This window comes from Miniopterus natalensis, chromosome 3 (assembly GCF_054644295.1).
Source record: "Miniopterus natalensis isolate mMinNat1 chromosome 3, mMinNat1.hap1, whole genome shotgun sequence".
Taxonomy (NCBI): Eukaryota; Metazoa; Chordata; class Mammalia; order Chiroptera; family Miniopteridae; genus Miniopterus; species Miniopterus natalensis.
This window is the reverse complement of record NC_142083.1, coordinates 32,790,855-32,814,852: the sequence shown is the minus strand read 5'-3', so window position 1 is coordinate 32,814,852 and position 23,998 is coordinate 32,790,855. Positions and strand designations below refer to the sequence as shown.

Sequence of the window (23,998 nt, the reverse complement as noted above, 5' to 3'; positions counted from 1 at the left end):
GCAGGAGATGGAGAAGCTATAGTCTCTCCGCCCAAACAAGAGGAGAAGCAGATTGTGGTACTGACCACAAATTGTTAACATCAAACATTAGAATAAAGCTGAAGAAGAGCACTGAAGGAACCAAAGTGGCAAAATATAATATAAATAACATTCCTAATGAATTTACAGCCCACATAAAAAACAGATTTGCACTATTAAATTTAATTGACCAAAAGCCAGAACTGTGGATGAAACTAGAAATATTATTGGGGAAGAATGAAAAGGCAACGCCAGGAGTAAAAAGAAAAGAAAAACTGAAATGGATGACAAGAGAAACACTCAAAAACTGTTAAAGACAGGTGAGAGGCAAAAGCTAAAGGTGACAAAAGCAGGAGTAGAAGCAGATTGTGGTACTGAACCCAGTTTTCAAGACGATCACACAGAGATAAAGAGAACTACTACGAGAATCCATGTAAGGAGGTAAAAGGACACAGCAAAAAGTGGAAAACAAGGGATCTCTACCCGAAGATTCAAGAAAGAAAAGAGGATTCCAAACCTAGACCGGGAATGTTGATTGGCCCAAAAGGAAGCACAATATCTGACCAAGAGAAAATAAAGGGAAGGGGGAGACAGTGTACTAAAAATATATACAGAAGAGACACATGGATGGTAGATACCTTCGAAGAGGATTCCTATGAGGAGGACCTGTAATTCTAGAAAGCAAAATGAATGCTGCCCTGAAAGTACTGGGGAGAAATAAATCACCAGGGGTAGCTGGGATACCAATAGAATTATTTCAAGCCACAGAGACCCAACCTGTCAAAATATTAACAAGAACATGTCAACAAATATGGAAAACAAAACAATGGCCCACAGACTGGAAACATTCAATATATACCTCAACCTTTAAGAAAGGAGATACCAAGGAGTGCAGTAACTACAGGACAATTGCTCTAATTTCCCACGCAAGTAAAGTGATGCTCAAGATGACGCAACAAAGGCTTCTACGTTATATAGAGCATGAAATGCCAGATGTTCAAGCTGGATTCAGAAAAGGAAGAGGCACTCAACATCTAATTGTGAGCATTCGCTGGGTACTGGAGTGCTCCAAAGCATTTCAGAAGGTGAGTCTATGTTTTATAGACTACAGTAAAGCCTTTGGCTGTCTGGACCATGAAAAGCTATGGGTTACTCTGAAAGAGATGGGCATGCCTCAGCACTTAATTGTCCTGAGGTACAACCTGTATTGTGGACAGAAACCCAGGGTCAGACAGAATACGGGAGAGACAATGGCTTCCTATAAGAAAAGGTGTCAGACAAGAGTGCATTTTTTCTTCTTATCTGTACACAGAACATATATGAAAAAGTAGGCTAGACTCAAAGGAAGGAAGAGTAAAACTTGGTGGAAGAAATATCAATAATTTAAGATATGCAGATGACACTGTATTACTGGCAGAAAGTAGCAATGATTTGAAATGACTTCTGATGAAACTGAAAGAAGAAAGTGCCAAAGCAGAACTGCATTTGAATATCAAGAAGACAAAAATAAAAAGACGGAAATCATGACTATAGAAGAAATACACAATGAAGACATTGAAATTGTTAAAGATCTGCTTACCTTGGTTCAGTCTCTGATTCAAATGGAGACTGCAGCCAAAAAATCAAGAGAAGACTAGGACTTCTAAGCAATGGAAGAATTAGGAAAGATCACTGAGAGTAAAGATGTGTCTTTAGAGACGAAGGCTACGATTATCTATACTCTTGTGTTCCCAATTACCATGAATGAGTGTGAAAGTTGGACAGTGAAGAAGGCTGATAGGAAAAGAAATGATTTATTTGAAGTATGGTGTTGGAGGAGAGCTCTACAGATACTGCTAGAAAGGTAAACAAGTGAGTCCTAGAGAAAATTAACCCTGGAATATCACTGGAGGCAAAAATGACAAAACTGAAGTTATCCTATTTTGAGCACATCATAAGAAAGCAGGGTTCTTTGGAGGAGGCCACACTGCGAGGAAAAATAGAAGGCAACAGGAAGAGGAAGACCCAGCATGAGAGACCGACTCCATAAAAGAGCTATAGGCGCGAGTCCACAGGAGCCGAGCAGGGCCGTTGAGGACAGGACACTGCGGACATCACTCTTTCATAGGGGTGCCAGGAGTTGGAGCTGACTCAATGGAACATGGCACACACAAAGAGGACAATGAATTTACTTTATAGTCAATGTTCCTTTAAGGCCATTAAAAAAATTATCATAAGACCCTAGCGCAATAGCTCAGTTGGTTAGAGCATCATCCTGATACACCAAGGTTGCAGGTTCAATACTCAATCAGGGCACATACAAGAAGCAACCAATGAATGCATAAATAAGTCAAACGACAAATCGATGTTTCTCTCTCTCTCAAATCAATAAATTAAAAATTTAAGTGAAATAAAAAAATTTCTTATGCCGCTAGGATACCACTATATATTTTATTCTATTGATGACTGCAGTATGATTTATGTGAAAAGGGGGCTAGGAAAGAAATGGGAGGGGGTATAGTATTTCATAATGCTTACAGCGGTTGCATTGAAGTGACTTGATTACAAATAATCTCCCCTCATTTCCTTATTTTCCTACTTTTGGAGTAAAGTTATATTTCAAAAACAAATAAGCTCTTGCTTCATAATTTTCTAAAAAATCTAATCATCCAAAGATCAACCATCTCTGCTTCAAATTATTCAACCCCCTTTCCACTCTCTCACCACCTCTACCTTGCTGTCTCCATTTTGGTCATTAATCTCCTCCTTTATTCTGCTGGGAGGAAAAGATGTGAGACTAAAACTAGACAATATTCTGCCTATCCTGGGGCCTGATTTTCCTAAGACAGCCTGTGTGAAGGTGTGGCTGGGTCAGGGCCAGTGCACCAGGGCTCCCGGGAAAGCAGCTAACTCGCAGGAAATCAGTGAACAGGGAAGGTTTAGGAATTAGGAAGGTTTAGGAACCTTCTGGAGGTCCAGGAATCATCCAGATCAACTTTAATTACCTAGATTAATCTGGACTTTCATTACCTCAAGAAACCTGGAATTGGCATTGATTATGTCAGAACCGAATCCCTTACCTCCCCCTTTAAAAAAGTTATATCCTCGATACACCCGTATCTCTCAACCATGCCTCATTCTTGACATGTAACAGTCAAGTCCTCATGTATTTTCCTTCACCAGGTTCACGTTGCTACAACGCCAGCTGCTGTTTGGACAATAGTTTCTCAGCCACCAGTCTCTCCTCCCCCCTTTAATCCTCCATGGTGATCTTTAAAATCAGACTCAATCCTGCCACTCCCCACCTCACCTCCACCCCAACCCAACACCATTCCACGGCTCCTTGTTTCCTTCAGGATAACATCCAAACTTCTCAGTACAGCATTCAAAGCCTTCCAGGATCTGGCCTCTGGCCTCACCTTTGCATCATCTCTCACTAGCTCCTGCACACTCACCGGCTTCACTCCATCACATCCAGCTATCTGAGTTACCCAACTGCAGTTTTACAGTCCACTTGGCAGAGATTATTGCCTCTATCTTGAATACCTTGACCCTTCCATCCGGGTTAAGTCACAGTTGTTGACAAAAAGAGTTTGCATTGCGCCGTAGCTTCGGTGTACAGCAGGAGGCCATTCATAGATACGCTTTTTGTATGCAGTGTTTCTGGGGGAATACACAAGAAACTGGCAGTAACTGTGGCCTTCGGAAGAGAACTGTGGAACCGTGATGTAAGGTTGGAAGAGAGACTTTCACTCTACACTTTTTTGTGCCTTTGGAATTCTGAGCCTTGTAAACATATCAACAATTTGACTAGAGCTAAAGCTGTGTCTGCTCTGCAGCCCAGCAATTCCACCCCTTGGCATAGAATCAAGGGAAATATTTGTTCAGCAAAAAACACATACAAGAATATTCGTAGTAGCTTTTCTCATAATAGACAAAAACTGAACAGAGCAGAGAAGAGCTGGGGCGATGGGCCAGGTACAGAAACTCACCAGGGTGGAAAGCCCCAGGTGCCTAGGAAGGGGGCAACACTGGGAAAACAAGAACCTTGTCTCCAGGGTAACCTGTCTTCCCCTAGCAAATCGCTGGTCATGTGGTTTGGACCCCCTGGCATTTCATATCGCTGGTCCTGAGGCTTTAGCTCCTTGACCTTTTCCTCCCTAAAGATAACACCTAGGCCTCAGTTACATTTCAGTTCCAGGCCCAGAAAAGCAGCAAAACCAGACAAGTGGCACCATGGCTGCCTCAGGACCAGCTACATTGACTAATGACCCCTGCCCTGGCACTGAACAATCTGTGGAGACCAAGGCCCTGAAAGAGCACATCTGGAAAACTGGTGAATATTCTATTGAGACCCTCCCCTGAGATTCCCATCTCTAAGAGAGAGAGAAAGACTCTCAGAACAAAGGGCCCAGTGAGTGCTTCCCACCAGGGGAGGATACCCCTGGCCATCTCCTTCCCCCTTCTTCCCTTGGAGGGGACCCCACGAGACTCGCAACCAGGGGAGCAATGGGCTGTGGCAGCTTGTCCTGGGCTCACCCCCTGAACCTGTCCCCACGCCCCCCTTTTCTCTGACTTCCCAGTGAGCCACAGCAGCCCAGCCTAGTCGCTCCTGTTGCGTCTTCTATGCCCTTCCTTGTTTCACTGTCCTAAGAGAGTGTTTGCTGCAGCCAATAAGTTCTTGCTGGCTTTGCTGCACTTTGTCTCTTGATTGAAATCTTTCCTTCAAGAAGACAATAACCGAGGTCTCACTGTCTCGCCGGTAACAAAAACAATCCAAATGTCCATCAACAAGATAATGAATAAATAAACTGAAGTATATGTATTTAATGGCATACCACATAGCATTAAAAAACCTCCAAATCTGATATACCTCTTAGGAACATAGTGTTGAGCTAAAGAATCCAACACAAAAGAGTAAATACCAGATGATTCTATTTCTTTCAAGTTCAAAACAGGCAAAATGAATCAATGGTGCTAGAAGTCAGGATAGTGATTAAATCAGGCAAGGGTGAGGGCATGGAGGGCTGGGAGGTTGGCGGGGGAGGATGCTGCCTGGGAAGGGACACTTCTTGGTTAGGAGTGTTCTGTACCTTGATGTAGGTGGTGGTTAAATGAGTATATACCTATGTAAAATATACACATGTAATGGATATACACATATGTAAAAAATAATTGAGCTTCACACTGGAGATTAGTATACTTTACTGTATATATGTTGATAAAATTTTTTAAATTTTTAAAAAGCATGACAAGTATATATTGCCAATTTGAAAAAAGTAAACAAAATAATTTAAAAAAATCTCACCCACATGGAAAAGTCAATGCGACTTCTATACTAAGAGGGTCAATTAAAGAAAAAAAAGAGCAATAGGAAAAATACTAAAGATTTCTTTAAAGAAAATGTTTGAAGCAACTATCGTAAAAACAAAATTCTGATTAAATCAATTCTAAAACAAAAGCAGAATTTTCTATCATGACCCTAAGGCTTCAAAACTGCTGACACTGTGCTTCAGCCCAGGGGCAAAATGGTTCCTTTACAAATTTATTAAACAACTTTTAGAGATGTAAGTGAATAAAATGGAACTTAGACTGACATTTTATCAGGAGACATCATGGTAATGGGGAGAGAGAGTTCAGTTTGTGGAAAAGTGGCAGCCAGACATGGAAGTGACAAGGGCAATACTGAGTAAACGAGGTTTATCTGGTCCATAGAGAGGTAGAACAATGGTGATCGCTGCAGGCAAAACAGAAAAACCAGGGAGGCAAGAGAAAGGACAGAAGACAAGGCGTCCAGAATATTTACAAGTGAATTTAAAAAGGTGTGTGAAACTGTAAAATAAGCTGCTTTAGAATATATCAGATGAGCTCAAGAACAAAAGAAGGGAGGGGGGAGAGCCACCCGACCGAAGTGAAAGCAACATGTGCTGCTTTTTAAGAGGACCCGGTTCAGGAGAGGTGGTCAGCAGGAGGTGTTTGGGTCAGCCCTCCCCACTAGCAAGTTTTAATTACTGAACATCTAATTTGTCAGGTTTTTCCCTCTCTTAATAAGTTTTTTCTTTTAAATTAAGAAGTAATAGAGCCTCATTATAGAAGATTTGGAAAATAAAATTTTAAGGAGGAAGAAACCAAGAAAATCACTCAAGGGATGACTGCTGTAGCATTTCGGTATAATTTTTAATAGGCAGCAAACAGCAAAACAAGAGCAGGCCAGAGGCTCTCCTGGGATCCAGACAAGGGTGTGTTTTTTTTTTTGTTTTTTTAAATATATCTTTATTGATTTCAGAGAGAAGAAGGGAGAGGGAGAGAGATAGAAACATCAATGATGAGTCATTGATCAGCTGCCTCCTGCACGCCCCCCACTGGGGATTGAGCCCGCAACTCGGGCATGTGCCCTGACCAGGAATCTAACCTCCATCTCCTGGATCCTAGGTCGATGCTCAATAGCTGAGCCACGACAACCAGGCCCAAACAAGGTTTTTATTGGACATTTGTCATTTTTATTTTACAGGCACATTTTCCCTCCAGAAGCTCCAAGACGGCAGAGCTTCTGTGATGTTCACTGCTGTATCCCAGTGCCTGGCACTTTACAGACACTCCAGAAATATCTGTTGAATTAACTATTTTTTTTCACATTTACTTATGAAGATTAGCTGCCACTTCTTATATATTCCTTCATAATTAAAAAATTTTAAATCCTTTTCATGTTCCAGTTTACGACTTTCCTTATTTATCAGAGCAATCTGCTTATTAAGTAAAAATGTCTACTGCAAACAAAAGCTTCATGATTCATATTAATGTCACACTGTACTTCCTCTGTGATGCCTCATGCATGCTCCCTGAATAGTTGCAAAAACGAGTCCTTCTGTTCCTTAGGTTAAGCCTTTGCCCATATAACTTACCAAATGGAACTTGAAAACCAATTTAATATCTATGGTACTGCAGCTCATTTAAAAGACAAACTAGGATTTCTTTCTTAAATTGGAATTGGGGAGACTCTTGAGCACAGCTCTGCCTTTTTACGCCCCCTTCTTTCTCCAGTGCAAGCTCTCTCTGAAGCACTCCCGAGCCTTTCCCCATCTCCTTCCCCCAGGCATGTGTACCCTTGCTTTCTTTCTCCGAAGTTGCAAGGGTCCCTCTTTTGCCTCTGTAACTTTCTTTCTGAGCCCATGCAGCTCAGCTGGCTCACTTCTTCCACCTCTGTGACTTTCTACATAAAATTTTTTAAAAAGTTTATATATATATATATTTAAAATGTTTTTATTGATTTTTTAGATAGAGGGGGGAGGGAGAGAGAAACCTGGGTGAGAGAAACATCAATTGTTTGCCTCATGCACATGCCCTGCTGGGGGTTGGAGCCATGTGCCCCCACTGGGAATCAAACCTGCAACCTCTCAGTGCATGGGACTACACTCAACCAACTGAGCCACATCCTCCAGGGCTAAATAAACCTTTGCTTGTATTTGAGTCTTGGCTCTGAATTCTTTCTTAGCCAAAACTCAAATCCTGAGGTTGCTGAACTGAGGTCCAATTGCTGGTAACATTCTGGTGCTGTTTAGCTGAGGCAGGATAGTAAGAAGCTGGGAAAAATTTTTGGCAAGTGGAATGAGGAAACTGAGACAGATAGTTGAACAAACTAGCCAAGCAGTTTACAGCCAGATACAGAGGGTCACCAGGGTGTAAAACCCCCATTGCCTACCCATGGGCAAAACTGGCTCTGGACCTTGCCCCCGGAGTGGCCTTTCCTCCCATGCAGTTTAGATACCCGACCTTTCATTTCACTGACCATGTGGTTTAGAAACCCCTGACCTTTCCTCGCCGGAGATAACATCTAGGCCTCAGTTGTATTTCAACTCCAAGGCCTAGAAAAGCAGCAAAATCAGGTGGACTACGCCGGGACAAGCTGCAACGACTGGTGCTGATCAATCAGTGGAAACTATAACCCTGAAAGGACACATCTGGAAAAGCTGATGAATATTCTATTGAGATCCTTTCCTAAGAACTCCCCTAAACTCCCAGCCCTTAAAACCCTCAAAACGAAGGACCCAGTGCATGCTCTTTCTCCTGGGAGCAGTCCCACCCCTTTCCCTCCCCCCACAGGCGTGCACCTCCTAAACTCTAAGGGACCCTAGGAGACTTGCAACCAGGGCAGCAACAGGTAGTGCAGCTCGTCTCAGGCTAACCTCCTGAACCTGTCCCCAAGGCTCCCTTTTCTCTGATTCCAGTGAGCTTATAGCAGCCCCACATTAGCTCACTTCTATCACTGTGACTTTTATTTCTCAGTGAGCCAGAGCAGGCTGGCCTAGGCTCTCTCCTATTGCTTCTTCTGTCCTAGGCCCTTCCTTATTTCTCTGTCCCCAGCTTTAATAAACATACTCTCAAAATTAAAAAAAATAAATAAAAATAAATAAGATTGAAATTGGGAAACAAAAATTTTTCCCCCCAAATTCAGAACTTGCCTTTGAATAGCAAAAAATAATCAAGGAGATCTGAGGACGCTTAGAAGTCTGATGAAGGAGGTGAGAATAAGGAATATCCTTGTAGTATAAATTTTCAGGGTGGGCAGACGGAATTACTCAAGCTGAAATATAGCCTGAATTTCTAGTCAACATGCCCATTCTTGGGATTAAAACAGGACACTTGGAATCTTTCATAGGTAAGATGAAATCAGAGGTAGTCAGGGACCATCAACCATTCCAAGGCAGCCAAGGCTTTGGGGGCTACAACACAGTTATTTGGGGGAAGGGGAACAACAACTTAGTCAAACAAAAGGGGGTTTATTGGCTCATCTAACTGAGAAGCCTAGAGGTGAAACTAAGCTGGGCATGGTTGGAGCCAGGGGCTTACATGATGTCAGGGCTCTCTCTTCCAACATCGTTGTGATCACATCTCAGCGGACAAACTGGTCCTGCTTGGATCATGTACCCTTTGCTGGATCATTAACAGTAAACAGAGAATAAGGTGTTTTAATTGGGAGGGCATGGGCAAGGCCTGGCCCACATACCATCCATATAAGGAGGGAGGTAAGGTCAAACTCACCCAAACCAAGTGAAGTGGATTCTCCTGATCCCCGTGCTACTGAATTACCCCCTTCTCCCTCCCCCAATTCACACATCCCCTCACCCTTTGTGTTCCAGGAAATGGCTCACAGCAAAGAACCTTACCCATGTGACTGAGATAAAACTCACCGTGACCGCTTGTTGGCTTACGACAACCAGACACAAACTCTAAATTTCCATTCTTTATCTTCTAAATAAGTAGCTGAATTGTTTGTTCCACTGACCAAGCTGAACAAAATGCCCTCTAACTTGGTTAAACTTCAGTCAAATTCTTCTTCTTCCCCCCACACTTGGTCCTGGAACTTGGCCTACGTTTGATTATAGGCGAACCTCTGAGATATTGTGAGATATTGCAGGTTCGCTTCAGGACCACAGTAGTAAGGTCAATAAAGCGAGCCGTAACCTTTGTGCTGGTGGAGGGTGTTGCCTTCAATCTGGGGGGGGCAACAGCTGTGAAGTGCAATAGAGAGAGGTGCAATAAATCGAGGTACACCTATTTTAGAGCAGGAACCACCCCTCCTTAACCGGCCCTTCTTCGAATTGGCTGACCTCAGGGTAAACAGTCCCTGCTTAACTTGCTAACTCTGCCCACTCATGCCAGTCTGTAGGCTGCGCCTGGCTCTTCCCACCTTGTATTCTCCTTCTCGGCCTGACCTTTGAGATGCTTGCAGTTTATGGTTTGGTCTCCTTATTGCAACAGTCCTCACTCCTCACTGCAGCGAAATAAAATCTCTCCTTGCCTCAGTCTAGATTTGTTTTATATTTGACGTTGGCCAGACAGAACAATAGATGTCTCCCACAATCCTCTGCTATCCAGACTGACGGGTTCTAAGGGGATGAAAATTAATTGTACCCCTCCTTCCCATTCTCAGTTTGTAATCAATTGAGAAGTAGAAATAGAAGCCAAAATCAGGAAGATCAAAGCGCACAATGTGAGTTTCATTGATGGATGAATGGATAACAAAATGTGGTATATACGTATATTTGAATATTATTCATCCTTAAAGGAAATTTTGGCACATGCCACAGTATGGGTAAAAATTGAGGATATTTGCTAAGTGAAATAAGCCAATCATAAAAAGACAAGTATTGTATGATTGCACTTATCTGAACTATTACGGTAATCAGATTCACAGAAACATAAAGTACAGTGGTAGCTGCCAGTGTTATAGGCAGTTAGAAAGATACAAGCAGAGCAAGAAGCATGGAACAGGTACCGGAGGTCACCAGGGAGGAAAGCCCTGGGTGCCTACCTAGGGGCAAAACTGGGAAAATAAGTACCTCGCCCTAGCATATCGCTGGTCATGTGGTTTAGAACCCCTGACCCTAAAGATAACATCTTTCCTCCCTAAAGATAACACCTCGGCCTCAGTTGGATTTCAGCTCCAGGCCCAGAAAAGCAGCAAAACCAGACAAGTGACCCCATAGCTGCCTCAGGACCAGCTGCATTGACTAATGACCCTCTGCCCTGGAGTCGACTGATCAGTGGAGACCAAGACCCTGAGCACACATGGAAAGATGAAGAATATTCTGTTGAGACCCACCCCTAAGATTCCCACCTGCAAGAGAGAGATAAAGACTCTTAGGGCAGCCCGGCCAGGTGTGGTTCAGTGGTTGAGCATCAACCAGACCGTGGTTCGATTCCTGGTCAGGGCACATGACCGGGTTGCAGGCTCCATCCCTAGTTGGGGGCGTACAGGGGGCAGCCGATCAATGATGACTCTCTTGTTACTGATGTTTCCATCTCTTTCTCTCCCTTTCCCTTCCTCTCTCTGAAATAAAGGTATATTTAAAAAAAAAAAAAAAAGACTCTTAGGACAAAGGACCTAGTGCAGCTCTTCTCCAGGGGTGCACGCCTATACCATTCCTTTCCCCATCTCCTTCCCCTACAGGCATGTATCCCCTAAACTCTAAAGGACCCCTTGAGACCTGCAGCCAGGGGAGCAATGGGCAGTGGCAGCTTGTCCTGGGCTAACCCCCTGAACCTGTCCTCACGGCTCCCTTTTCTCTGACTTCCCAGTGAGCCACAGCAGCCCAGCGATCTCTCCTGTTGCTTCCTCTATGCCCTTCCGTTTCACCGTGCTGAGTGTGTGGTACTGTTTTTAATCGTCACCCGAGGATATTTTTTCCATTGCTTTTTCAGAGAGAGAGAGAGAGAGACACCAATGTGAGAGAGACACATGGATTGGCTGCCTCTCTCATGTGCCCTGACCAGGGCTGGGGATCGAGCCTGCAACCGAGGTACATGCCCTTGGCCCGAATCGAACCTGGGACCTTACAGTTCGAGGGCCAACGCTCTAACCACTGAGCCAAATCAGTTAGGGCCTAAGTGTGTTTTTGCTCTGGCCAATAAATTATTGCTTGCTTGGCTGCACTTTGTCTCTTGATTTAACTCTTTCCTTCAGAAGACATGAACCAAGGTCTCATCACCTTGCCAGTAAGCCCAGGGGCTGAAGGAAGGGTCAAATAAGCAGTTGTTGATTAATGGGTAGAGAGCTTCAGTTTTGCGAGAAGAAAAAGTCCTGGAGATCATTTGCACAACAATATGAATATAATTAAAACTAAATTGTATACTTAGATGTGCCCTGGTCAGGATTTGAAATCTTTTGGTGTATGGGACCATGCTCTAGACAACTGAGCCACCCAGCCAGGGCAGTCAGTTTCACTACTAATAAAGTTGGTTGGAGAATGTGACAGATCGCTCGTCAAAATGGCTTACTAATACTTCACTGGATTAAAAGAAATTCCTTCAAACTTCAGTCCCTCTTGCAAGATAGGGCCCACTCATAAGCTCACCACAAGGTAAGTTCTTAAGGACAGGCCCCTCGGAAGGAAAGAAGGGCCGAGTAACACATTAGCAGTTCCTTCTTTCAATCTCACCACAGAAGGGGCTTTTTCGCAAGAAGAGAGCGACCCGGGGAAAGCGGCTGAGCTACCCTCTGCCCCACTGTCCTTCTAGGGAGTGGACAGGTTTGAGGGCATAAGCATTTACTCCTAACTGGTCTGTTAAAAAACAAAAACAAAAAATGCATTAGAACAGCGATTTTCAACCTGTATGCTGCAATTTAAAAAACATCCAATACCTGACTATTTAAGTAAGGGGCACTGACCTCTTTTCTCTTAGATTGTCAAATAAAAAAATGACAACAGCCAACACAACAACAGCCGTCTGGTGTGAATGCTCTGTCTTGAACCATAAATGTATAGGTCATATAATAGAGTTGCATCTTATTGGTAACAACGCATAATAAGGTTGCATCTGATTGGTTAGTTCTTGGTACCAGAAATCCTTTTATATACAAGTATAGGCACTGGATTTTTTAAAAAAGTCACTTTGAAGAAAAAAGGGTAGGTAATTACTATTATTTTTTGTAAATCAAAAAAATTTTGTAAATCAATGAAAATTATACCTTTTTTTGGTCAGATCAGCAAAAAATATAATACATTTTTTGGCATGCCACAGAACTTTACAGCTTACTAATTTTTATGTGCCATGAGATGAAAATGTTGAAAAATCACTGCATTAGTGCAGACTGGTAAAGAATAGGAAAAACTGAGTCATCTTTCAGTTTTGTTCTTGGAATAATTCTTATTCAACACAGTGCTGGAAGTCCTAGCCACAGCAGACAAGAAGAAAACATAAAAGGCATCCACATTGGAAAAGAGGAAACGAAACTGTCATTATTTGCAGATGACATGATATTGTACATAGAAAACCCTAAAGACTCCACCAAGAAACTACTAGATTTAATAAATGAATTCAGCAAGGTAGCAGGATACAAAATTAACACCCAGAAATCAATGGCATTTTTATACACCAGTAATGAATTCTCAGAAAGAGAAACTAAAAAAAAATCCAATTTACCATTGTAACTAAAAAATAAGATGCCTAGGAATAAACTTAACCAAAGATGTAAAAGACCTATACTCAGAAAACTACAGGACACTGAAAAAAGAAATAGAGGAAGATATAAACCAATGGAAAAATATACCATGTTCACAGATTGGAAGAATTAACATCATTAAAATGTCCATATTACCTAAAGCAATCTATAAATTCAATGCAATCCCTATTAAAATACCAACAGCATATTTCACAGATCTAGAACAAACACTTCAAAAATTTATATGGAACCAAAAAAGACCCCGAATAGCCATGGTAATCTTTACAAAGAAGAACAAAGTTGGAGGGATCACAATACCAGATATCAAGTTATACTACAAAGCCACTGTAATCTGAACAGCCTGGTACTGGCACAAGAACAGACATATAGATCAGTGGGACAGAACAGAGAACCCAGAAATTGACCCACGCCATTATGGTCAGTTAATATTTGACAAAGGAGGCAAGAGCATACAATGGAGTAAAGACGGTCTCTTCAATAAATGGTGCTGGGAAAATTGGACAGGTACATGCAAAACAAGTGAAACTAGATCACCAACTTACTCCATACACCAAAATAAACTCGAAATGGATAAAAGACTTAAATGTAAGACATGAAACAATAAAAATCCTACAGGAAAACATAGGCAGCAAAGTCTCAGACGTCTCTCGTAGCAATGTGTTTGCCGATACATCTCCTAGGGCAAGAGAAACAAGGGAGAAAATAAACAAGTGGGACTGCATCAAAATAAAAAGCTTCTGCACAGCAAAAGAAACCATCAACAAAACAAAAAGGGGGCCCACTGTATGGGAGAACATATTTGCTAATGACACATCTGATAAAGGGTTAATATCCAAAATATATAAGGAACTCATACACCTTAACAAAAGGAAGACAGACAATCCAACTAAAAAATGGGCAAAGGACCTAAATAGATAATTCTCCAAAGAGGACATTCAGATGGCCAAGAGACATATGAAAAAATGCTCAACATCACTAATCGTCAGAGAGATGCAAATTAAACCACAGTGAGGTATCACTTCGCACCTGTCAGAATGGCTCCATCAACAAATCAACAGACAACAAGTGCCGACAAGGGTGTGGAGAAAAGGGGAGCCTCGTGCACTGCTGGTGGGGATGCAGCCTGGTGCAGCCACTGTGGAAAGCAGAACGGAGTTTCCTCAAAAGATTAAAAATAACCTGCCATTTGACCCAGTGACGCCACTTCTAGGAATATATCCTAAGGAACCCCAAATACCAATTACAAAGAACTTCTGCACCTCTATGTTCATAGCAGCACAATTTATAACAGCTAAGATCTGGAAACAGCACAAGTGCCCATCAGTAGATGAATGGATAAAAAAGCTGTGGGACATTTACACTGTGGAATACTATGCAGCCGTAAAAAAGAAGGATATCTTATCCTTTGGGACAACATGGAGGGAACTAGAAAGTATTATACTAAGTGAAATAAGCCAGCCAGAGAAAGACAAGTACCACATGATCTCACTTATATGTGGAATGCAATGAACGAAATAAACTGATGAACAAAATGGATCCAGAGACATAGAAGCATGGAACAGACTGAGGGATCTCAGAGGGAAGGTGGGGAGGGGGAAGTGATGGGGAGAGATTAATCAAAGAATTTATATGTTTATAAGCATAACCCATGGACACAGACATTGGTATGGGGAAGGGCTGGGGATAGGGTAGATGCAGGGTGGAGGGGATCAATGGGGGTAAAAAGGGGACATCTGTAATATTTTTGACAATAAAGATAAAAAAAATTTTTAAAAAGGATACCTGGGTTTGGAGTAATCTTTCTCTTTTCTCAAAACAATTTTATTGGTATGTGTTTTTTAAAATATAATTTTGCTAACATTGGAAGTACCACATTTATTATAATTTGACAGACTCAATTTATTAAGTGGCTGAAGGGGGAAAATAAAAGGGGTTATTAATGTACAGTTCACATTTCATAATTATCTTAACTATTTTCTAGTTTCTTGTCATGTACGGTTCATTAATACTATCACTGAAGCTAAACAGTTTCAAATGCTTTTAATTGATATTAATGCCAAAACAAGAGGGTAATTTTGCACTGTAAAGCACACATCTGACATATATTCTCATTTGAAAAAAAAATTACCCTCTTGGGCACAAAAAATTCAAAATCAAATACAAGTAGATCAGATATATTTGACTAAATACACATTTTTAAAAACTGTGTAATTCAATTCACTATAGTACTGGGATATCCCTATTTTTCCAGCATCTCTATGGAAAAGCAGAGCAGATTTCATTTTTCTAGGTTATCAGATGAGAAAACAGAAGCGTATTTTGTTAAATTATGTGCTTGGGATCATATACCCAGGGAGTGAAACAGTTGAATTTAAAACTTATTCTTTCCTCTTTGTGTTTTGCAAAGAGAGTATGTTTGAAATTACTTCTAATTTGTTGTTAAAGGATTATCTTTTAAAGTTGCACATATTTGCAATAAAATTTTAAAGAGAAAATACTTATTCACGCTGAATGTAAATTATACCTCAATTTAAAAATGTAAAGAACATAAAACAAGGTTGGGGAAAAAATTCCTCTGAGAACTTCAGCCACATAAGTGAGTACATTCAGAAACGGCTGCGCTAGGACACTTTGGAAACTATAGAGTAAAACACTTTGCATCTTTAAAAGAAAAGATGGATACTGTAGTGTAAAAAAAAAAAAAAGTATATCCGCTATCAACCCAATGCACATTTGGTTTGAATAATTTCTACATCCTCAGAGACATTCTCTCTCTAAGGAATTAAGCCATTTAGGAAATTACTTCCTAGAACTTGTAGTAAGAAGTGAAATGGCCTTATCACATTTGCTCTGAGGGGAAAATGGTGTGCTTTAGATAAAACATTACAGTGACCAAAATACCTCCCATCTGTCAACTTTATATTCCTCTCATTTAGTTTCACATCATGCACTTTGGCAGGATTCATGGGAGAAAAGCAGACAAGAGCCTATTTTTACCACTGTTGAAAGGATGCCAACTTGGCAGGGGGGCGGGACAGTGGGCACTCTCACACGCAGCCAGTGTATGAATTGGCCCAGCCTTTCTGGAAGATAAGCTGGCAATACAGAGGATATCAACGATTTAAATATGCATATCCTTTGGCCCAGAAATTCAACTTCTGGGAGTTAATTCCAGTAAACGAATTGGACAAATACGTAAGGACATACATAAAGGGCCTCCATAAAGCATTGCTTACAATGAGGGCGAGTTGGAAACCACCTAAATCTTATGTCGCGAGTGGACTGATTAAATACATTATTGTGTATCTGTACTTTTTTTTTACACTTTAACTAGTTAAATTTTATTTTTCAAACTGGATCACTGCCCTTTAAGTTAATCAGAGCCTGAGTTCTAAAAATGAAAAAAACTAGAGTTAGCTTAGTTTATTTCTATGGCCCTTCTAAGTGGTCTTCCCAACTGCCCCTCTCCCCAGTCCACTTAGCTCCCTTGTTTACTTTTTTATTTTATTTTTATTTTTCAATTACAGCTGGCATTCAGTATTATTTTATATTAGTTTCAGGGGTACAGCATAGTGGTGAGACAACTATATATTTTACAAAGTGATCCCCGATTTTTCAAGTACCCACCTGGCACCATACATAATTACTACAATATTATTAACTATATTCCCTATGCTGTATTTTACATTCCTGTGACTATTTTGTAACTACCAATTTGTACTTCTTAATCCCTTCACCTTTTTCACCCAGTCCCCGAGTCCCTCTCCCCTCAGGCAGTATGGTGTATCTATTCAGTGGCGTATTTTGTGGTGAATTAGAACCACCATATATACAATGGTCCCTCAGTATCCAGGGGATTGGTTCCAGGATCTCCTGCAGACCCAAAATCCTTGGATGCTCAAGTCCCCTATATCAAAAATGGTGTAGTATTTGCATATAACTTACCATATACTTCGACATTTCCAGATTACTTATAATGTCTAATATAATGTAAATGTCATGTAAATAGCTGTTATATTTTGGAAATACTGACAAGAAAAAAGCCTGTACATGTTCAAGACAGATGAAACCATCATAGGCCTAACTACTTAGTACAGGTCTGCAAGGCGTAACTTTTTTTTCCCCTCAAATATTTTTGATCCACAGTTGGTTGAATCTACAGAAGTGAAAACTTCAGATAAGGAGGGACAACTGTACTTGTGTTTATTGCTAAGGAAAGGTTATAAAATAGCATGTACAGTTTGGGTTGTAGAAAGTTTTCTACATGCATAGGAAAAAGCCTGGAAGGATGTATAGCAAAATAATGTTGTTACCCATGGGTTGTGCAGTTTCAAGTGATTTTTAGCTTTTTATTTTTTAAATGTTTTTTGAAACTATACCATAAGCATGTATCACTTAAGTCATGAAATATATGTATTCTGGCTTGAAAAATTAAAACATACCACTTTAAACACAATTGTTTCAGGGGAAAATATTTGTAAATCATGTATGTAATAAGGGGTTAGTATCCAGAATATATAAAGAACCACAACTCAACAACAAAAACACAAATAACCCAATTAAAAAATGGACAGAGTGCTCAGTTCGGCAGCACGTATACTAGAATTGGAATGATACAGAGAAGATTAGCACGGCCCCTGCCCAAGGATAACACAAGAATTCGTGGAGCATTCTGTGTGTTCTTTTAAATGGACAAAGAACTTGAATATACATTTCTCCAAAGAAGATATGTAAATGAATGGTAAGCATATAAAAAGACATTCAACATCACTAATCATCAGAGAAATGCAAATTAAACCTACAATGAGATACCACTACACGCCCGTTAGGATGGCTATTATTAAAAAACCCCATACAAAATAAGTGTTGGCAAAAATATGAAGAAATTGGAACCACGGCACACTGATGGTGGGCGTGCCACTGTGGGAAACAATACGGTAGTTCCTAAAAAAATCAAACATAGAATTACTACATGATCTAACAATTCCACTTCCAGGTACATACCCGCAAGAACTGAAAGCAGGGACTTGAGCATGCATAGCAGTATTAATCACAACAGCCAAAAGGTAGAAACCACCCAAATGGTCACTGACAAAATGAATGGATAAACAAGGTGTGAGATATATATATAATTCAGTCTTAAAAGGGAAGGAAATTCTGATACATGCGACAACATGGATGAACTTTGAGGACATTACGCTAAGTAAAATAAGCCAGGCACAAAAAGACCAATACTGTGTGATTCCACTCACATGAGCTATACAGCGAGGTCAACTTCATAGAGACAGAAAGCAGAATGCTGGCTGCCAGGGGTGGGGGTGTGAAATGACAGGTGCTGTTTAATGGCTATAGCGGTGATGGGTGCACAGCAATGCGAATGTCCTTAACACCACTGAACTGTACACTTAAAAATGGTCAAAATGGTAACGTTTATGTTTATGCTTTATTTTACCACAGTAAAAAAACCCCCACCAAAACCAAATTCGTTTTCTGCATAGTGGTATCTATTTCTATCACGACTAAGAAAGACCCGACTTGTCAGAAAAATATCTACAGACTTTAGAAAAAAGCAAACTCATATATATGTCAATTCATTTATCTCACCCATGGCCTGGCCGACCATGGGAGGCGTAAGTGACATTAATCCAAATAATAGGAACTGAGGTTATCCCCTCCACTGCCCTCCATCCAATTAGGTTATTTATATGGGGCCCTTATTTCTGCAGAGCAGACAGGCACGGGAGGGACGGGGGAGATCGTGGGGTACTGACCTGCAGACGTTTCCTCCAGGCGTGCCAGCTGCCAGCCCACCTGAAACAGTTGCGCTTGGTAAGAAGCAGTCACAGCCCTCAGGTTTTCAGAAACAGCTGGCTCTTACCCAATTCTTATCCTTATCAGGGACTGAGCTAGTGGAGGCCACAGCTGTTGTGACCTCAGTCTGTGCCACTCTCTCAGCATTTTCAACAACCTGGGCGAACGGCCTCAAAAGGAACATGCACCCCTCTCTTCAGTCTCATGGTACGTTTCTGTGGTTTTCCGGGACCCTCTCCTCAGGGGTGGGAGTAGCTGGCGGGGAGCTCTGGGTCCCACGTCCCCTCTGCTATTCCTCTCAGTGCCCCGGTGGGACAGCGTGCTTGGGGCGGGGCTGGGGCTGGGGTGGAGCGCTGACGTCGGGGCGGTCCAGGTGACTACACGCCCGGGCCGCTCTGGGGGCAGGGGGGGCTGCAGCCTCTGCTCAGTCGGACCAGGTCATTCAGCAGTTGCCCGATTCTCTGCGAAGAGCTCAGGGGTGCCGTGCGGAACCCAGCGAGGGCAGAGGTTAGGGGAGGTGACGTGCCTCATAACAAGATGAGAGACTCTGGAATCACACACCCCTGGGTTTGAATTATACTACTGCTTTGCAAATGCTGAGACCTTAAGCAAATTGTTAGTTTGAAAAAATTCCCTTTATCGTTACGATGCACATACAGTATAATGCACCTTCTTAAATGTATATGTCAATGAGTTTTAACAAATTTATACACCTGTGTAATCATACACATAATCGATATAGAACATGTTCCTTGTACCCGTCCCAGTCAATTCCCTCGACTCACCAGCCCACGGCAACCACTGACCTGCTTTCTGACACTTTTCATTAATTTATTAATCTTTAATCAACTTATTGAGCAACTACTACACGTCAGGCATAGTTCTGGGTGCTGGGATGTAGCAGTGAGTAAGACAGACAAAAATAAGACAGACAAAAATAGCTACCATCATGTAGAGGGAAACAGAAAGCAAACAATATATGAGGAAATACATGTTGGGTCACATGGTGATAACTGGACAAAAAAAGGGGAAGTGACGGGCAGAACCAGGGTGGGCATGGGGCACATGGGGCCCTTTCCAGCAGGGTAGTCAGGGGTCACATCACTGGCAAGGTGGCGCTTACGCAGACATCTGCTGGAGAGCGGGCGCGAGCCATATGGGGAGCAGGGTAAGACAGCGCCGGGGGAAACAGCAAGTGCAATGGCCCGGTGGTGAGTGTGGCTGGGATGTTTGAAAAACTGCAGAGAATGCACTGGGGTTGGTAAAGGGACAAGGTGGAAAAAGAACAGAGGAGTAAAGAGGTCCAGGTAGGATAAGGCCTTATAGCCACTACAAAAACTGACTTTTAATCTTAGTATGACAGGGAGCCCTTGCAGGGCTTTGAGCAAAGGTGTGGCGTCACTCGACGTGTTTAAAAGGATCAGTCTGGCTGCTGTGCTGGGAAGTGACTGTGGGGGCCAAGTTCAGAATTAAAGTGTCTATATAGTAAATTTCAATACATTTTATCTATTGAGAGGTTATTGATTTTGTAGTACAAGTAAGGCTATGACCTCTTTTTGTTTCCTTCTTTGTTTCTGTATAGTGCCAATACAGATTTACTCATTTACTTAAATATTTGGGGGCATGGCTATACTAGGTGCTGGGAAATAAAAGTTGAGTTAAAAAATGTAAGATGCTGCAAATTCATAGAAACAGAAAGTAAAATGGTATCAGGGATGGGAGAGAGGAGAAAAGAGGAAGTTGCTGTTTAATGGGCACAGGGCAGAGAGCTTCAGTTTTACAAGATGAAAAAGTTCTGGAAAACTGCTGCACAACAGTGCAAATATACTTTACTGAACTGGACACTTAAAAATGGTTATGATGGTAAATTTTATGTTAGAAGGTGTTTTTTTTACCACAATCAAAAATCTTTAATAGCAAAAAAGTATATGACTATTGTAGAGAAAATAAACAAATTAAGAAGAGACATATTAGGTAGAAATAAGTACTTGTGATGAAAAAAATAATGATAATGTGCTATAACTGAAGGGCTACTTTAATTTAAAAATTAAGACTAGTAAAAAAAAGTATGAGCCTACTTATAAAAAGACATATTTAGGTATTTGCCTCCTGACTGGACTGTACTCACAAGCAATATGCCAAATACTATGATAAAGTCTTACTTCTCTTATCCCTTAGGAAGTGCAATCAACTATATAGTTTAGGAAATAATGCCATTTTTTGCCCTAAAAATAGATATGTACATATATGCATGCATATAATATACACATATATACCATACATACATACGTACACATGCTTGTCTGTGTATATGTATGTGTCTGTATGTGCACATGCCACAGTAAACAGAGAAATGTCTGGTTGCTCACCCAGCATCCAGGTAATAAGATGTAATTTGAGGTGACTTTCATTTTTTTACTTTTCTGCATCGTTTGGATTATTTAAATAATAAGAATGGAATATTTTCCCTAAGAGAATAAAGCTATTTTAAAAATTAAAATTAAAACTCAACAATACAGTTCTGCTGTGTGAGTTGATGAATGGGAAGGGCTTAGAACATAGTAATTGCTAAATAAGTCTTGGCTGCTATTATTTGCTTGTGACTATGTGGCAGGCTCTGCTCTAAGTATTTGACATGTATTTTCTCCCTTGGTCCTTACAGGTACTGCAGATACTGAGACACAGACAGGTTATGCCAAAGGTCACACAGTCAAGTAAGGACACCATACTTTACAGACCAATGCGTTTTAACACCTTTAACATAAACGGCTATTTGAAATGCCTTGGTCCCGTACTCATATGCAAAGACGCATTGCTGAGGATATTCTCAACTGACACGATAAATATGTAACTGCTTTATATGATTCCAAGACTTATAAACTCTCATAAGGTTTCTGGAAGTATTGCTATAAAGTAAATGGGTTAAATAACTATACATTCTTAGACATACATAATTTGCCCTGGCCAGTTTGCTCAGTGGTTAGAGCATCGACTCAAGGCCCGAAGGGCCCGGGTTGGATTCCAGACAAGGGCACGCACCTCGGTTGCAGGCTCGATCCCTGGCCCCGGCCCGCATGAGAACCGGAAGCAGCCAATCTGTGTGTCTCTCTCACATCGATCTCTCTCTCTCCCCCCTTTCCACTCTCTGAAAAAAAAATGGAAAAAATGTCCTGCAGCGATGATACAAAAAAAGACATACATAAAATATACGATGAACTAAAATTTGTACTTCAAACTCCATAGCAAAATTATTAATAATGGTACCTGCTTACCCTTGAGTAACAATTTATAGTTTACAAAGCATGCTCACACACACTGGCTCATGCGGATCTCCAAAGCCACCGGGTGAAGTCAAAAGGCAGGGCAGGCTTTCATCCCCCTGTTCACAGCTGAGGAAGCTGGATCACATGTGTGCTTCAGTGAGAATGTCTTTGGCCACAAGTTACAAAAGCCCCACTCTAACTGATTCAAACAATACAGAAATAGCCCTGGCCAGGTGGCTCAGTTGGTTGGAGTGTCATCCTGATATACCAAAGGTTGTGGGTTCAATCTTCGGTCAGGGCACATACAAGAAGCAACAGCACATAAATAAGTGTAACAACAAATCAATGTCTCTCTCTCCCATCCTCTTTCTAAAATCAATAAATATAACTTCAAAGAAACGATACAGAAACATTGGCTCACTTACTAGATGCCCAGAGGTCTTCGGGGTTGACATAACCTAGCTGCAGTGACTCTACCTCTCTGTCACTCTCCTGGCTCTGTCCCACCGGCGCTGGCTTCATCTTCAGCCTGATGCAGCTCTGGGCCTCACAGCTGAACACAAGAACACCAGAGGAGGAGACCATTTCTTTCTGTAGCTTTATCTGGAGAACTAGAAAACCAAGCTGTCCTCAGAGGCCTTAGCAAACTTCTCCCCACTTATCACTGGCCCAGATTAATTCCTATGCCCCTTCCCAAATCAATTATTAGCAAGGGGCATGGAATTACCCTTGGATGACTCAAGGTACTTGGTGAAAATCTGGACTTTGTTAGGAAGGAAGAAAAAGATGATGATAACGGTTGAGTACCACAGCCTGGGAGGGGGCAGCCAGGAGTGTAACCCCTCCCATCGAGGTTAAGCCCTGAGGCAAGAGCATCTCTCAGGCCAAGCTAGCGGGACTCCAGGCCCCTAAATCTCAGACTTTTCATAGAACAATCACAACTGATTCAGGTTTTCATTAGATTAGGATGCTCATTTTTGGCTTTCATGGGGACACCCAGGGGACATTCTTAAACAAAAAGTTTGCATGTGAGAATTCCCTCTGACTGGGTTTTGTAAGATTGAAATTAGATGGACTGGTAAAAATTTGCTTTGAAAGCCACATTCCGACAAATTCCTTAGAAATACAGTATTATTCTTTTTTTAAATTATAAAATATTTCAAGCAACGAAAACCAAGCTTTAGAAAATCTTAACACTGCTTTTGACTTGTGGAAGCTTAGGTGCAACTTTCTTGGGTCCTCCTGAACCTAGGTTCATCTGACACCAGCTGTCCCCGCCACACCACCAAAGTTTGACCCCAATGAGATCAAAGTCATATACCTGAGGTGCACTGGTGGGGAAGTCGGTGCCAGGGCTGCTCTGGTCCTCAATATCGGCTTCCTGGGTCTGTCTCCAAAAGATTGGTGATGACATCCCCAAAGCAACCAGTGATTGGAAGGGTCTGAGGATTACAGTGAAACTGACCACTCAGGACAGACAGGCCCAGACTGAGGTAGTGCCTTCTGCCTCTGCCCTGATCATCAAGGCCCTTAAAGAACCACCATGAGACAGAAAGAAGCAGAAAAACATTAACCACAGTGGAAATACCACTTTTGATGAGATTGTCAACACTGCCTGACAGATACGGCACTGATCTTTAGCTAGAGAACCCTTTGGAATCAGAGAGAGATCCTGGGGACTGCCCAGTCTGTGGGCTGCGATGTTGATGGCCGCCACCCGTATGACATCAACAGTGGTGCAGTGGGAGGCCTGGCTAGTTAAGAGCCACAAAGGAAAATATTATTTCACAACCAAAAAAAGATTGCAGCTATAGTTGAAGACCCCTGAGTATCTCTCCCGGATCGCATCTCCATTCGCCCTCACCACAGTCCTGAGTATGATATCCATTTTCCTGTGGGTATTTTTATACTTTTAATAATTGTATAGATCCAAGACACATAGCATCATTTTGAATACACACAC

The 23,998-nt window shown here is 41.6% G+C and overlaps 1 non-coding gene and 1 pseudogene across 1 annotated transcript; both read left to right on the top strand.

Annotated features, from left to right (window-relative positions):
• The first annotated feature begins 965 nt into the window (after positions 1-965).
• Positions 966-23,797, top strand: LOC148093458 (large ribosomal subunit protein uL11 pseudogene; annotated as a pseudogene).
• On the top strand, positions 17,537-17,643 carry LOC148093459 (U6 spliceosomal RNA). The gene has a single exon (XR_015714329.1). It is a non-coding gene; the product is annotated as a U6 spliceosomal RNA (small nuclear RNA).
• Positions 23,798-23,998: the final 201 nt, after the last annotated feature.